Below are 15,093 nucleotides of genomic sequence, written 5' to 3'. Positions count from 1 at the left end.
AATGATTTCTTAGGATTCAATGAAATCCCATACCTTTTACAGCGTTCAAATATTTGCTTCAAATCATGTAAATGATTTTCTCTTTTTTTGGAAAAGACAGTAATGTCATCCAAATAGACAACAAATGACTTATTAATTAAACCCTTTAATGTTATATCCATTGCTCTCTAGAACGTAGCCCCAGCATTAATCAAACCGAAAGGCATTTTTTGGTAGGCATATGTTCCCCACTTAGTTCTGAAATTAGTCTTGAGTCTGTCATTTTGATGCACCAATATTTGGTTATATCCAAAAAAAACCATCTAAGAAAGACATTAATTCAAAACTAACTACTGAATGAAGAGTTTGCTCCATTGTTGGTAGTGGGAAGTTATCTTTTTGGCTAGCCTTATTAATATTTCTGAAATCAATGCAAATTCTAATGTCATCGTTCTTTTTTCTAACAGGCACTAAGTTAGAAACCCACTTTGAATGTCTAATACGGAAAATTATCTTAGCTTTCAAGAGTTTGTTTAACTCAGCTTTAATATGACTTTCTAGGTTTGGACGAATTTTCCTGAATTTGTGTTGCACTGGTTTCTCTTCAGATATCATTGGAATTGTATGATGTATGATAGAAGTATCATATGTTTTTAAGACATCATAATTCCAAGCGAAAACATTTTTATATTTATTCAAAAATATGATAAAGGCAAATCTTTCCTCTAATGTAAGTCCTAATCCCAGATTAATATCTTGTGGTTTAGCTTCAGTGCCAAGGTTTATTAATTCAAATCTCAAAGTAAAACTCTAAAGTTTTGAATTAGTAACTTGCTTAAACCTATCCTTGATGTCATATAGATCTTCAAGCTTGACTACTAATTTATGTATGGAGTTTTCTTCAAGTCTTTGCTTCATTTGAAGATCATGATCACTTTCATCAATAATTTGGTCATCATAAGATTTATCAGAAGTTATGAACTTCAAAATGTCGTCGTCATGATTGAATACCAACCAGTTAGTGACATTTTCTGGAAGCGATGGTCTAAAAATTAATTCAACTGAAAATCTATCAAGGTTGTAATCTTCAAATGAAAGGAGCTTAGAAGCAACATTGGCTAGTAAATCATTATGAAGTCTAGGAATGGGAGAAATATTAAACACTAGAAAATAAGATATAAGGTCTTGAACCAAAGACTGATAATGTTTAAGATGTCTAGAAAGGCAATGAATAGTATTTCTTACCTACTTGATAATGATCTCGGAATCACCAAATACTTTTAGATATTGCACTTTCAAGCCTATTGCTTTGTACACTCCTTGAATCAATGCCTCATATTCAGCAGTATTATTTGTACACATAAATTCTAGTCTACAAGATAACATATTTTTTTCTCCCTCAAGACTAACTAAAATACATCCTGCTCCTGCACCATCATTGGATTTTTACCCATCAAATTATAAAGACCAAAATACAGGTTTATCTACAGTTTTATTTACAATTTCTTTAGCAATATTAACACACCTTGATGTATCTGTATGAGAAAAAAATTCTATCTAAGATATGAAAGTATTAACTGAGAAAGGTGATGATTGAGCATTAAAATTACCAAAGAAAGATTCAGATGAGTAGTTGCCGATAATATTATTATTAAAAGATATGGGCTAATTTTCTTGCTCAAATTCTGTTACAGTATAAGTCATACGCTTTTCCCAATCAATCTTAATCTAAATTGGATTTCCTTTATAAATAAGCCACATGTGAGACCAATCGGTAAAAATGTAACCGTGGAGTTTCTCAGACCAATCCCTGCTTAAAATTAACCCATAAAACTCAAAGATGTCAGCAATCAGTATATCAATTCTTTGAACTACTCTTGGATCAATTGATGACCTAATGGTGACTGAATTGATTTCTCCTAATACTTGAACCATAGTTGTATCCAGCTGAACAATATGCACTGCAGATTTTTGAGGCTCAATATTCAATTTTGAACAGACTGAAGCTGGCATTATATTAAATGAAACCCTTGAATCTATCAAGCAATTGTGCAAGTTTCTATTGTATATTTCATAGGTCAAGAGAAAAGGAGGGGTATGAAAATTAGATCTGTCTCCGATCAACACAGCATCAATAGCTTCTACTCTATCAGATGGTGGCTTACCTGTTCCATTAGTTGCCTTGGATAGTACAGCATTTGGAAGAGGAGAAGAAGGTAGTACATTTAATTCTTTGAGTAGCAATTTTTGTTGATGTTTGAGCTTGCTATGCTCAAATATAGAGATATTTGCTCTAGTCTTCTTCATGTCTTCGATGATGTTGTAATCCATAGAGTCAGCAACTACCACTGTCTTGGATGATGAAGGTGGATTAGAAGATGATGGTTGATTTTGAGTGGGCACTGGTGTAGACTTCTTTGTGGGAGCTTTATCTTTAGTAGCAAGACTCACATTTTTCTTCTTTTGAGTTGGTTGAACAGGTTCTATAGATCCTTTGCTCCTGGTACTTACTGGGAAAGCTTCCTATTCACTTTCAGTATCTGAATTGGGAAAAATGAAGTCCCAGTTTCCTTCGATGGTAAGATTGTATCTTCATATTCATTGTTATCCAGATCTAATTTTGCATTAGATATAGCATTAGGCGGTTTTGATTCAGGTTTTTTGAAGTTTCTAAATGGCTTCTTAGTGGAGGTCTCAGCTACTTGTTTTTTAATTTCTACCATCTCATTTGACATAGTCTTTAAAACCTTTTGCAGACTTTCCATGTCATATGGATCTTTAGCCACTTTCTTCTTTTAATTGTCTTTAAAAGTAACTTTTTTGGACTTTCTCTCCTCAAGAGCATTTTTATTTTCTAAAGCTATTGTACATTTTTCAACGGCAATTTCTTCTTTCATATTCTCTGCTAAAGTAGGCTTTGCAGCTCTATCAATGAAAATTGTTATATTTGAAGGTAAGGCAAAGATATACCATTCACTCTGAACCTCTTCACTATGTTTGGATGCAGTAGGAATCTTATTTAAGAGCTTATTAAATCGCGAGTTGAAATATTTGATAGGTTCTCTTGACTCAGCTTTAAGATTTGAGAGATCATTAATTAATATCGCTGTAGACCTATCATCACCGAATTTAGTTAAGAACTGCTCTTGGAAAATGTTCCAACTAGTAATGGATCCTGATGGTAATGAGAAATACCAGGACCCAGATGCTCCTTGTAAGGTATATGGGAAAAGCCTAACAACAGAGTCTTCTTTAGTAACTCCATTTAAGTTTACTGACAACATAAAGTTGTTTATGTGTTCTTTTGCTAGTATGCCTATATCTGGGTTAAACTTTGGTAGCCATTTTTTGGGATGAGCTGGCAATTGACTCAAGGGTGCAAGCATTGAGACTGCCCCTGGATTTTTCCATGGTCTTTGTGCCATTGTTGGGCTACTAACAGAGAAAAGCGCAGATGAAGTTACAAGTGGTTGGGAAGACAATGTTGAAGTTCCAGTACCTTGTTGAACAACAATATGGAGTGGAGGAGTGGATGGTTGACTTTGCAATGGAGTAGATGAAATGGATGATGATGATGAAAGAGTCTCACTGTCAGACCCTTCAGGTGTCTTCCTTGCTCTTTTTCTTTTAGGTAGAGGGAATTCTGTGGGTTCAATACCAAGTTTCTCACTCTGTAATCTGATAAGAGGATGGGAAGGAATGTATTTTGAAGTCACACTGCCTTGAGATAACTCAGATTTTTGTAGTGATATTGAAAATCCTTGAAGTGTATGAATTAAAGACTGAACTTCACGAGATTCAAGAGTGGATTTATCTGATAAGTTCAGGTTTTCAGCAATGGTTATTTTCTCAACTTCTCTCTTAGAAATTGGAGATTTAGAATGCGAGGGAGAAGTCGAGAGAGATGTTGAGGGAGATTTACTCTCGGAATGGGATATGATTTTGGATTTTCTCACCATTCACAGTTCATTCCTTCCTTCTAGCACCAAAAATGTTGATGCCTCTAAAATTGATGCATCAACATCGGGGAAAACCACCCGGTCCAGACCTTAAAGCAGCTCCTTTTCCATTTGGTGTGGTGGCTCCGACTGGATGTAATGGGACCAGTTTCCCAGTGATATATGAGTTCATGGGTGATTGGTTTGTAATGGATAATGGGAATGATAAGTGCTTTATTCTAAAGTGAAAAATATACAAAGATAACTAATCTATCCCGGGAATTCTTCTAACAATGCGATTCTTGATTGTTTCTATTAACAAGTAAACATGAATATGACTTACTCATAAATAAAAATATGCATTCATATGATAATTACTTTGTTCAATTAGTTGAACAAAGTAATAATTAAAACATTATCGCATTGATCGTAATATATCACTGACATATATATATGAAATATGACAATTCAGAAACATTTAATAGTGACAAGTTAAAAAAAATTTATAGACATGTATACATATATCAATAATAGCAAAGTTGGTAAATTCTAATTCACATAGAAAGATAAAGCGAAAACATAGATAGTAGTACCATATGCATTTGAATCTCCTCCGATGTGATTCACATTCAAATTTTGCCTTCTAATTTGGGAATACTTTCATAGGAAGCAAAAGTGCATATCTCATAAAAGCCTTCTTTGTCAAAATTCAGAATTCAGGTCCAGTCTTTCATACAAATAAATATATTGGAAGCATAGTAGTGCAACTCCCGACTTAAGTCTTAACACAAAATTGAGGACCTTTCTAAAAACATGAAAGGGTCTATAAATACTACAAAAATAACAAATTATGAAAGAAATATGCTATGTGTTGGTATAACCAAAACATAAAAATATGGAATTTATCTTGAAATTACAGTGTTGTAGTCGATTGAAAGGATTCACTGTATCGGCTTATCTTCTTGTGATCGCAGTTAACAAATGGCAAGCATTGGCTAGACCTCTAGTGGCTGACTCATACAAGAGTGTAACTGAGCTATAAATGTGGCATCGACAAGTTCGAGGATCATGTGGTTGATCGCATCTGTGAGACACTTCATCACCATTTGCTGACTATGTGGTTTTACCAGGAAAAACCAAAACGTTTCCCATGTTAAGTTGTGAATGCCTCCAATCGGTTTTTCTCTATGCATCAGCTCCTGTTTCCACTGTTGTTCTAATGATTTCACCTATGGGAGTTTTCCTGGAGAGCATTCAATTATTAGATTACATAAATACAGGCTATTGTTGGTTAATTCAATCAAATTATTTGTCGTTGATCTGCATCTGGATGTAACTCTCTCAGCTTTCATTATCTGAGACTCCCATTCAGAAAATAAAATTTATGTCACTCATGTATCTTTGGAAGGTTGGCAGCGTTTCCTTCATTTGAATATTGCCAAGATAAAAACTTAGTTAAGCTTGCATCTGCCTTTTCTAACTCAAGCCTTGCATCTACTGAATTATCAATCAAAGCTGCTGATATATCACATAAAGGAACAACCAACAAGATATTATAACACAGAAGGTCCAACTGCTGAGATAGAGCCTTGGTCATCTCCAGGGCTTCAATTCTTAATTCTTCTACCTCGGGATATCCTTTGAATCACTCTATTTGATCCTTCATTTGAGCGATTTGCTCTTCTTTTGATTTATTCACCTGCTCGTTCAATAGTTGTAGTTTGCTCAATGCTTGGGATAACTCTTGTTGCTTATGGATGGCCTATTCATCAATTCTCTACTTTTCATTAATTAATTGCTCATTCAACTACTCATTAAGTTGTTTTTGCTCTGCCAACTGTTGTTCAAGTTGCTCTACTTTTCGTTGTCATTTAACCAATTGTGCCTATAGCTGAATGGTTGCTTGGTCCTTTTCCTTCAACAAATGATTAACCTTTGAAAGCTTGTCTATTGTTTCCGTTGTATATGCTCCGGCATACTGAGAAAGTTTGGTTAAATCTTTGGAGGGATTTATTTCCTCCCTCCATACCACATTCATCATTTCCATTTGAGGAGTCAAAAGAGGAGAGTGATCAATTTTCCTCTTCTTCCTCTGTCTTTTGACTACAGCCCTATGCTTAGGGCTGTAGAAGACATCCAGTGGTGGTATTTCTTCTACATGCAAAACAATCTCATCAGTGGGATTTTCAGGGATGATCTCTATGTCTTTATGAAGCTTGGGTGGGCCGCTTGTTCCTACAATTGGAACTGTGTTGACTACTGTTTTCTGTGATGCAGACACATGTGATGTAGTGAACCCTTGGGTGTTCTCTGGATTACTGATAATAGAATCAAATTGTTCCCAATCCTTTATTAACTTAGGGTCAACATTAATGTGTGTATTAAGGGTTTAACTAACTGTTACCTGCTTCTGATCTTGTTCTGGTGTCTTCTTCTTTTCATGAACCTTCTCCATTTCAGGAGCATTCTTAGTGATTTTCTATTCACTGTGGCCTTGTGGTTGAACCGTTGATGTCATTTTTAATAAATCTAGGGGCAGGATTTCCAATCTCTAAGCTCTGAGCCTATTGAATTTCTCTAATCCTTTTGTTCCCAATTTAGTCTTAGACATTTCTTTGACCTAGGAAAATATCTCTGCTGAAGCAAACAAGTCATCAGAGCTATCCTCTTCATGACTAAATCTGGCGATTTTGGCCTGAGAGGTAACATTGTAGGCAACCTTTTTAGGGTCATACTTCATTTTTGGAACAGTTGCAAGATTTAACAACTTGAATTTCTCGGCCTCTTTCTCTGTGTGTTTAAAATCATGCAGGGTAAAGGCACCACAATGAAGGGGAAATGTAGGCCACATGTGTTTCTTGGAATCCCTAAGGATTTTTTACATTCCTGCAACTATTATCTGATATGCTAATTCCCGGGCCAGTAGTTTATCGGGGATATACAGAGAAAGAACATGAGGATCAGTAAGACTACCAAAAAGGCTTATATAGGTAAATTTCTCTTCTCCAAACCAACTACCCACTGTTATTAGGTCAATTGCTACTTCCTAAGATATCCTATGGGCAAGCTTATTGAATAAAGAGTAATATACAGGAAGAATAAAACCATGACAAATCTTATACAAATGATTCTTATAATGGGCCTTCCATAGCTCTTTGTGATAGATGTGAATGGGATTGGATTCCTGGGGAGTCCATCTCCATCCAAGAATGGAGCATTCGGAATTAAAACAAATGGTGTCCATAATATAGGCACTAAAATAAAAAGGAGGTATCACCCGGGAAGTCACAGACCTCTTTCTTCTATATTCAAGTATTTCAGTGGCCATTTTATCAGAGAGAATATTTGCCCAATCTATAATATAGCTGTGAACTGCAGCTTCCATTAAAGGAACCATATCTATAGAGAACTTAGCGGAATTATGAACTCCGAAGAGTCTGCACATCTATGCGCCAGCATAACAATAAGGAGAGGCTAATGAATCTATAGAGTACATACCTGATGTCTCATGTTTGTGTTTGGTTGGGAAGTGTCTCCATTTCCTGATAGGATCTGCTTCAATGTCGTTTTCCTTCACAAAAGCTTCTAAGAATGCTTTACTATAATAATACTTCTCTGGCTTGGGTAAATGATTCATTTGTCTGAGATCCTCTGCTCTAAATGACCCAAACACTTTTCCTTTAGCTATACTAAACGTCTCATCTGTAGTTGCAATGCTTTCAACAATCCATCTGACCACGTCATTATATGGCAAAACTTTGGGATGCACTGCTATTCTGTGTAAGTATGAGTAAGCCAATTCTTTCAACGTATTCTCTAGTTTACTTGTAGAATCTGTTGTAGCTTCTTCTTCGAGTTCTTCATGCTCTTCCACTTCTAGTAAATTATAGATACTCTCCCAACTTGTTTTTCCTAAACCGTGGCAAGTCGATCTGATATCAATCCTCTCTAATTCGGCTCTGGCTCTTTAACTACGACAGGGACCTTGGCTTTCTTCACCTTCTTTCCCATCTTTTTCGGATTCATAAGCTCAGAGGAGCTCTGCACAGACAATGGAAAGCATAACAGAGAAATATTTGTGCTGAAAGCTTAATACGGAATGAAAACAGTTAAGGTAATTCGCATATGATAAACTAAATGTAATTAAGAATCACCACGGGTGAGATCCTCGAAGGATTCACCCTTAACTGTGAAATTAATAACCATCATAGCCGCTAATCATAGTAAATAAATGTCATATATACTTGTCGCATCGGCCATATGCTTAATGATCCTTTTGAGCGTGTCTTTAGATTTCCCCGATCAGTGATCAGCGATAAATCACAAATCGCAATCGAAAGATTCAATGGGTCGGGCTTAACGTTTTAGGCTAATAGCTTTGATCGCAGTAAAGGAAAATATAATAAGGTGGGGTATGTTTAGTGAATAGTTTGGTTTATTGCTTTTAAAATTTATATTCGCAAATAATACCTTTTAACAAGGTTTCCTTGAAATGAGTGCCTTTCTTTATAATATCGCAATCGGGAGATTCAAAGTCATCCTTGCTATGTGTTGTGTGATACTTTGATTGCCGATTGTGATTATGTTATCGGATCGGAGGTTTTAATGAGGACCTCTTTTGAGTGCATCCTTTTACCATTGAGATATGTGATCTTTGATCGCTTTATCGCATCGGAGAGTTACTTATGATGACTGTTCAAAAGGATATTTCACATCGAGCCTTTTGTGTGATATGATTAATGCCAGGAAAGCAGTTTTATTGAATCACTAATTTTCTAAGTTTAAAAAGGGACCACATTCTATTTAAAGTTTTCATAAAAATTTTAAAAATGGGGGGGTTGTTGTATAGCACAAAACAACCACATGTCAGGAAACATAAAAATGTTTTCCAATCTAGATGAAAGTGTGAAATCTAAAGTGACATTAGGGATTGATAGCAAAGTCTCTGTCATGGGCAAAGGAAGAGTTAATATCCTAACAAATAAGTGGGAGAAGAAGTACATCTCAGATGTTTACTTTGTCGCCGGTCTGAAGCATAACCTCATAAGCATTGGACAACTCATGCAAAAGGGCTACAATGTTTTTTCAAGAATGATGTATGCAAAATTTTGGATAGGCCTCCAAGCAGACAACTAATTGCAAAGGTTCATATGACAAACAATAGAATGTTTCCCCTAAAATTAAAATTAGATTTGAAGGAAGATGGTGCACAAGCACAACTATCAATGAACTCACAAGAAGAGGGAAGAAAAGATGCAGCTGTCACACAAGTAAACTTTCAAGCAGAGGTCAAAGATGAAAACTGGTTATGGCATTTGAGATTTGGTCATCTCAACTTTGGAGGTTTGAATTTGCTGCATAGGAAAGGCATGGTGAAGGGTTTACCACTCATAAAAAAATTGAACAGCCTATGTGAAGGATGTATCTTGGGAAAGCAACATAGAGAGACATTTCCAGCAAGAAAGTCAACAAGGAAAAATGCACCTTTGGAAATTGTCCACTCAGATTTATGTGGACCAATGCAGACACCATCAATTGGTGGCAGCCACTATGTATTGACCTTCATAGATGACTACACAAGGAAAACGTGGGTCTATTTCCTAAAAAAAAAAAGTAAAGTGTTTGAGCACTTTCACCAATACAAGGCTCTTGTTGAGAAGCAAAGCGGACACTATATCAAATTCCTTAGGACTGACAGAGGTGGAGAATACATCTCAAATGACTTCCTTCGATTTTGTAGGGAGCATGGAATTCACAAGAAATTTACAGCAAGGTATACACCTCATCAAAATGGTGCAGCGAAAAGAAAGAATAGGACCATTATGGAAATGGAAAGGAATATGTTGAAGGCAAAGCATTTGCCAAATGATTATTGGGCTGAAGTTGTTGCTTGTGCAGCATATATCTTAAACATATGTCCAACCAAGGGCATCCAAAACATAGTTCCTGAAGAGATGGAGTGGAAGAAAGCATAGTGTCACTCACATGAGAGTTTTTGGATGTGTAGCATATGCACATGTCCCAGATGAGTTGAGGAAGAAGTTGGACAGCAAGGGGGAGAAATGTATCTTTGTTGGATACAGTGATGAATCCAAGGCTTACAAACTCTACAATCCATTAACCAAGAAGGTCATAATCAGCAGAGATGTGCAGTTCATAGAAGAGGAAGAATGGGATGGATGTTTAGAAAAGACAGTCAATGTCAAAGCATGCATACCACATGAGGACAAAGACGAATTAATAGCAGCAAGTAATTCCTCAACAGTGACTCCCTCTACACCTATTCAAGCGCAACAAATCAGGAAGCAAGCAACACCATCAACAAATAATAGGACAGCTTCCCGCAGCCAATCAAGTGCTTCTCCAAGCACACCGCAAAGTGCAACACCAAGTGACATGTCAAGCCCATATTCAACGAGCACAAGAAGGCCAAAATTCAGAAATTTAAATGAAATTTATGAGTAAGAAGAAGTTGATAGCAACGCTGGTCTGAATTCCTTATTTACATTATTTTGTCATGTAGATGATCCAATCCATTTTGAAGATGCAGTCAAAGGAGAAAAATGGGTTGCGTCAATGAAAGAAGAAATAGAAGCAATAGAAAGGAATGACACATGGGAGTTAGTGAACCTTCCGAAAGGAAAACATGTCATTGGAGTGAAGTGGGTCTATAAGACCAAAAGAAACATTGAGGGAAAGATTGAAAGGCACAAAGCAAGGCTAGTCGTCAAAGGATACAAGCAGCAACATGGCAGAGATTACGTAGAGACGTTCACGCCAGTCGCGAGGATGGAGACAGTGTGCGCAGTTGTGGTGATTGTCGCGCAGCATAAATGGAGAGTGTATCAAATGGACATAAAATCAACGTTCTTAAATGGGGTGCTGAAAGAAGAAGTGTATGTTGTACAACTGCTTGGTTATGAGGTAGAAGGCCAAGAAGACAAAGTGTATCAGTTGAGGAAAGCTCTTTATGGGTTGAAGCAAGCACCGCGCGCATGGTATAGCAGGATAGATGCCTACTTGTTGGACAATGGTTTCGACAAATGTGATGGTGAACCCACTCTCTACATCAAAGAGAGCGAAGGTAAGATTCTCATTGTCGTCTTATATGTAGATGATTTGATTTTTACAGGCAGTGATGATTTCCTCATCGTTGATTTCAAACAAGTCATGAAGAGTGAATTTGAAATGACTGACTTGGGATTGTTAAGATATTTTTTGGGCATAGAAGTGAAGCAAACAGAAAATAACATTTTTATCTCTCAAGCGAAGTATGTGGCAGACATTTTGGAGAAGTTTAAAATGAAGAATAGCAAGCCCGCACCAACTCCAACTGCCATAGGATTGAAGTAGAGAAAATAAGATTACAGCAGTAATGTCAATCCGACATTATACAAAATCATGATAGGCAGCTTGATGTATTTGACCGCCACTAGGTCGGATATAATGTATGCAGTAAGTTTGATGTCGAGGTTAATGGAGACACCCAAGGATACACATTGGTAAGCAGCAAAAAGGATTTTAAGGTATGTCAATGGGACAAAACATTATGGCATTTTGTACATAGCAACAAGTGATTTCAAGCTAGTTGGTTACACTGACGGTGATTGGGAAAGAAGTGTCGATGACATAAAGAGCACGTCAGGATATGTCTTCCATTTGGGTTTCGAAGCCATTTCATGGTCCTCCAAGAAGCAGCCAATAGTGTCATTGTCAATAACAGAAGCTAAATATGTGGCAGCAATAGCAACTGTGTGTCACGCAGTTTGGATGAGAAGGATGTTGAGGGATCTTCATCATAACCAAGAGGGAACGACATCCATTTTCTGCGACATCACCTTAGCAATTGCATTGTCAAATAATTTTGTCTTTCACAAGAGGACCAAGCATATTGATGCTAAATATCATTTTATTAGAGAGTTGATTAACAATGATGAAATTGTGTTGCAACACTGCAGATCACAAGATCAATTCACTGATATCTTCACAAAGCCATTAGCACGTGAAAGTTTTGTTTATATCAGAAAGTGGTTGGGAATTGTCAGTGATGGCAATTGTGATTAAGGGGGAGTGTTGGAAATATTAATCCCAACCACCGTACTAAACACCCTGATAGAAGCCATACTTGTCAAAAGTATTTTAGCAAGTTGCGTCTCTGTTTGAAGATGGAAGCACTGAAGCTATAACAGAGTATCGCGTGAACCATTATGCAACAAAGCAAAGAATTCAAGGCATTTAATGTATTTTGGTAAATAAATATGAACAAACATTCATTTCACAATATTGCCCATACTCCACAGACACCTGGGCGATTTCCACACTCAAAAACAATAATGTATTAATTATTTTTCTTTGTCATGTATTAATGTCAAATTGTGTGTTGAGATAAATATGTACATAAAAGTCATTTTGCATGTAAGAGAGAAAGAGGGCAAAAGTCTCTCAGGAGAAAATGGTGAGCAAATTTTCGTAGGCGCATGAAAACAAGAGTTACTGTGTTTTAATGTGTGTTATCTTGGGTGAAGTGAAAATATCTGTAAACCTTGTTTTTACTGGGTGAATAAGCCTTAGCCTCATGTGAATGTATTTTCATGTTTTGGAATTCAATCTTAAGTTATTATTGTGTTGCTCCAAACTTACTTTGTTCTATTTAGTTTTTTGCCGTGAGTGAACACTGTGTTTTTAAATCCCTATGTAGCTGGGCGAAATCTACCTCCACGAAATCGAGCTTCGCAAAATAATCTTACTCTTTCTCTCCGCCTAAATTCTGTTTAATTTTTCCAACAAAATCTGGGAGTGTTGGAAGAACCTGGGCCATTACCATCACTGTCTTCTGATTCTTCTCCACTGCTTCCACTTTTCTCTCATTCACTAGATGATAACAAAGAAGCACTTTTCGCTCGTTCACTAGATGATGACAAACTAATGCTAGGACTAGCATGAGATTTTCGCCTACCAGGTGAGGAATCTCGCCCCTTGGATGAGCTAACATTATCTCTCCACTTTCATTGTATGTCAGAATCCTGTGCTTTTCTATCGCCTTGCAACCTGGTCGATTTCACAGAAGAGCGCATTCGAAAAGATGGAGGCCCTGTTTCTTTCTGTTCTTGATTTATATTATCACTTTGATGAGTCATTCTACGCATAAAATAATTATCCCTTGCTTCTGCTCGTTCTGCTAAGATCAATTCCCAGTTTATTTCAGACATTTTTGTTCCTTATCTTCATCATTTTTGTATAAATAAATTACTGTTGAGAACTCGCTATCCGACTTCTCAAGGCAGGACCTGTCATCATCATCCTTATTTCCATAATCAAATCTCTTCTTCAGAGGCATTCTTGACCCAAAAGGTTTTTTATTTGTTATTCCAACATCATCTGAATCATTATCTTCATTGTATTTGGAATCACTGCCATCGTCTGAATCTAAATCCTCCAATCTTCATTGTATTTGGAATCACTGCCATCGTCTGAATCTAAATCCTCCCGTCTCTATTTTGTTGAGTTTCGGTTGTTTTGCTTTCCATCGTATAGGTAGAATATGTTCGGCCAACTGCGTCTGCATCAAATGCTCAAGCTCTGCCATAACTTTCATTTCTATAAACACCAACATTTATTCAATAGCTCTTTCACTCCCCGACTATACCAAAAACCATAACTGCCACTTCTCCAATGGATCTTCAAAACTTGATGTCAATAAAATAAATAAAGAATGGTTGTTTATGTATGTATATTTATTTTATAATTAATAAATATTTATGCTATAAAACATATTACAGTTTTTTAAGTATGTGTTAGTTGTATTAATTTTTAAGTATGTGTTATTTGTATTATCATGTTAATAGTTATAAACAATTGTGTTGGTAAGAAGTATTATATTTCAGTGAGAAGAATTATATTTTTCTTAATATTTACTCATTATATTATTATGAAAAAAAAATAAAATTAATTTTATTTAGGAATCGGTTTTTATTGTTTTAAAAAAAGATTGGTCAATTTTCTTTTCTTTTTTTCTTATCAAAATGATTTTTCTAAATTTGATAGGATAAAAGTGTATTACAAAGTTTTCTAGCAATTATAAAAAATTGTCATTAACCAATTTAATCACAAAAGTAAAATTAAAATTTTATTTTAATCTTTATAATTTTGGGCTATAAAAATTTACAGAGTTAGATCATCAAACACAAGTCACATGAAAAGATTAAAAAGACTAACATTCTAACTCTCCAAGCTCAAGGATTCTTCTTGACTTTGTATCTCTCCATACCCCATATATTACATTCCAATTGATATTAGATATTCTCATCAATGCATCTAAGGTATCCATCCTTTAAACCAAAAATAAGAAATTCACCTTTATAATTTTTAATTTAATGGTGCAATTTGCAAATATTGCGACTCTAGAAAGAGCAAAGAGAGTTAAGATTTGTAAATCAAAACAATTAAAATATTGTGTTATTACACTACTATGAATTTTGTTTTCAACAAATTTAATGTAAGTATCTTTATCTCCATGGTCAAATATGAATCCAAAGATATATTTTACAACTACATTTACACATTAATTAAATCCAAATATATATTTTACAACTCCATTTACACCATTAATTGTTGCTTGATTCGTTGAAACACATTAATTGATGTAACACCATTAGATGAAATGTGTTTCATTTGAGCAGGATATTTAGCTTTATCTTGGTACCAAGTCAGTAATGGAAGCGTCAGCGTTAGATGCAGGAGCTCGAGCAGTGCGATCGGATGACAAAGAAGAATGTGCCGTTGCAGAAGAAGATGTGTTTGCGGAGGCATGTGAAAACCCAGAGCCAGATCTGGTGGGCTCGGTGTTTTGGGAATCACGAGAACTCACAAAGGCAGGTTTTGTGGGATCTGGTAAGAACGTCGCGGAATCACTTGAAAGCATCAAAATGGCTGTAAACATTGACGGACGAAGTGATGGTTCGGCTTGTGTACACAAAAGACCAACGTGAATGCATCTCAACACTTGAGCCTCATCCCACGTTTCAATTATTGTTGGATCAATTATCCCCCCAACATTTCCTTCCTCGAATGATCTCCATACCTACATAGCCACCACAGGAGATGGAGAGATCAATAATATTTATGGATGAATTACACAAGAAGGTAAGTTAAGGTAGATATGCCCAATCTAGGATAA

Source organism: Pinus tabuliformis, chromosome 4_1, assembly GCF_031772625.1.
Source record: "Pinus tabuliformis cultivar Carrire ecotype Pingquan chromosome 4_1, CPIR1, whole genome shotgun sequence".
Classification (NCBI taxonomy): domain Eukaryota; kingdom Viridiplantae; phylum Streptophyta; class Pinopsida; order Pinales; family Pinaceae; genus Pinus; species Pinus tabuliformis.
This window is presented reverse-complemented; position numbering follows the sequence as displayed.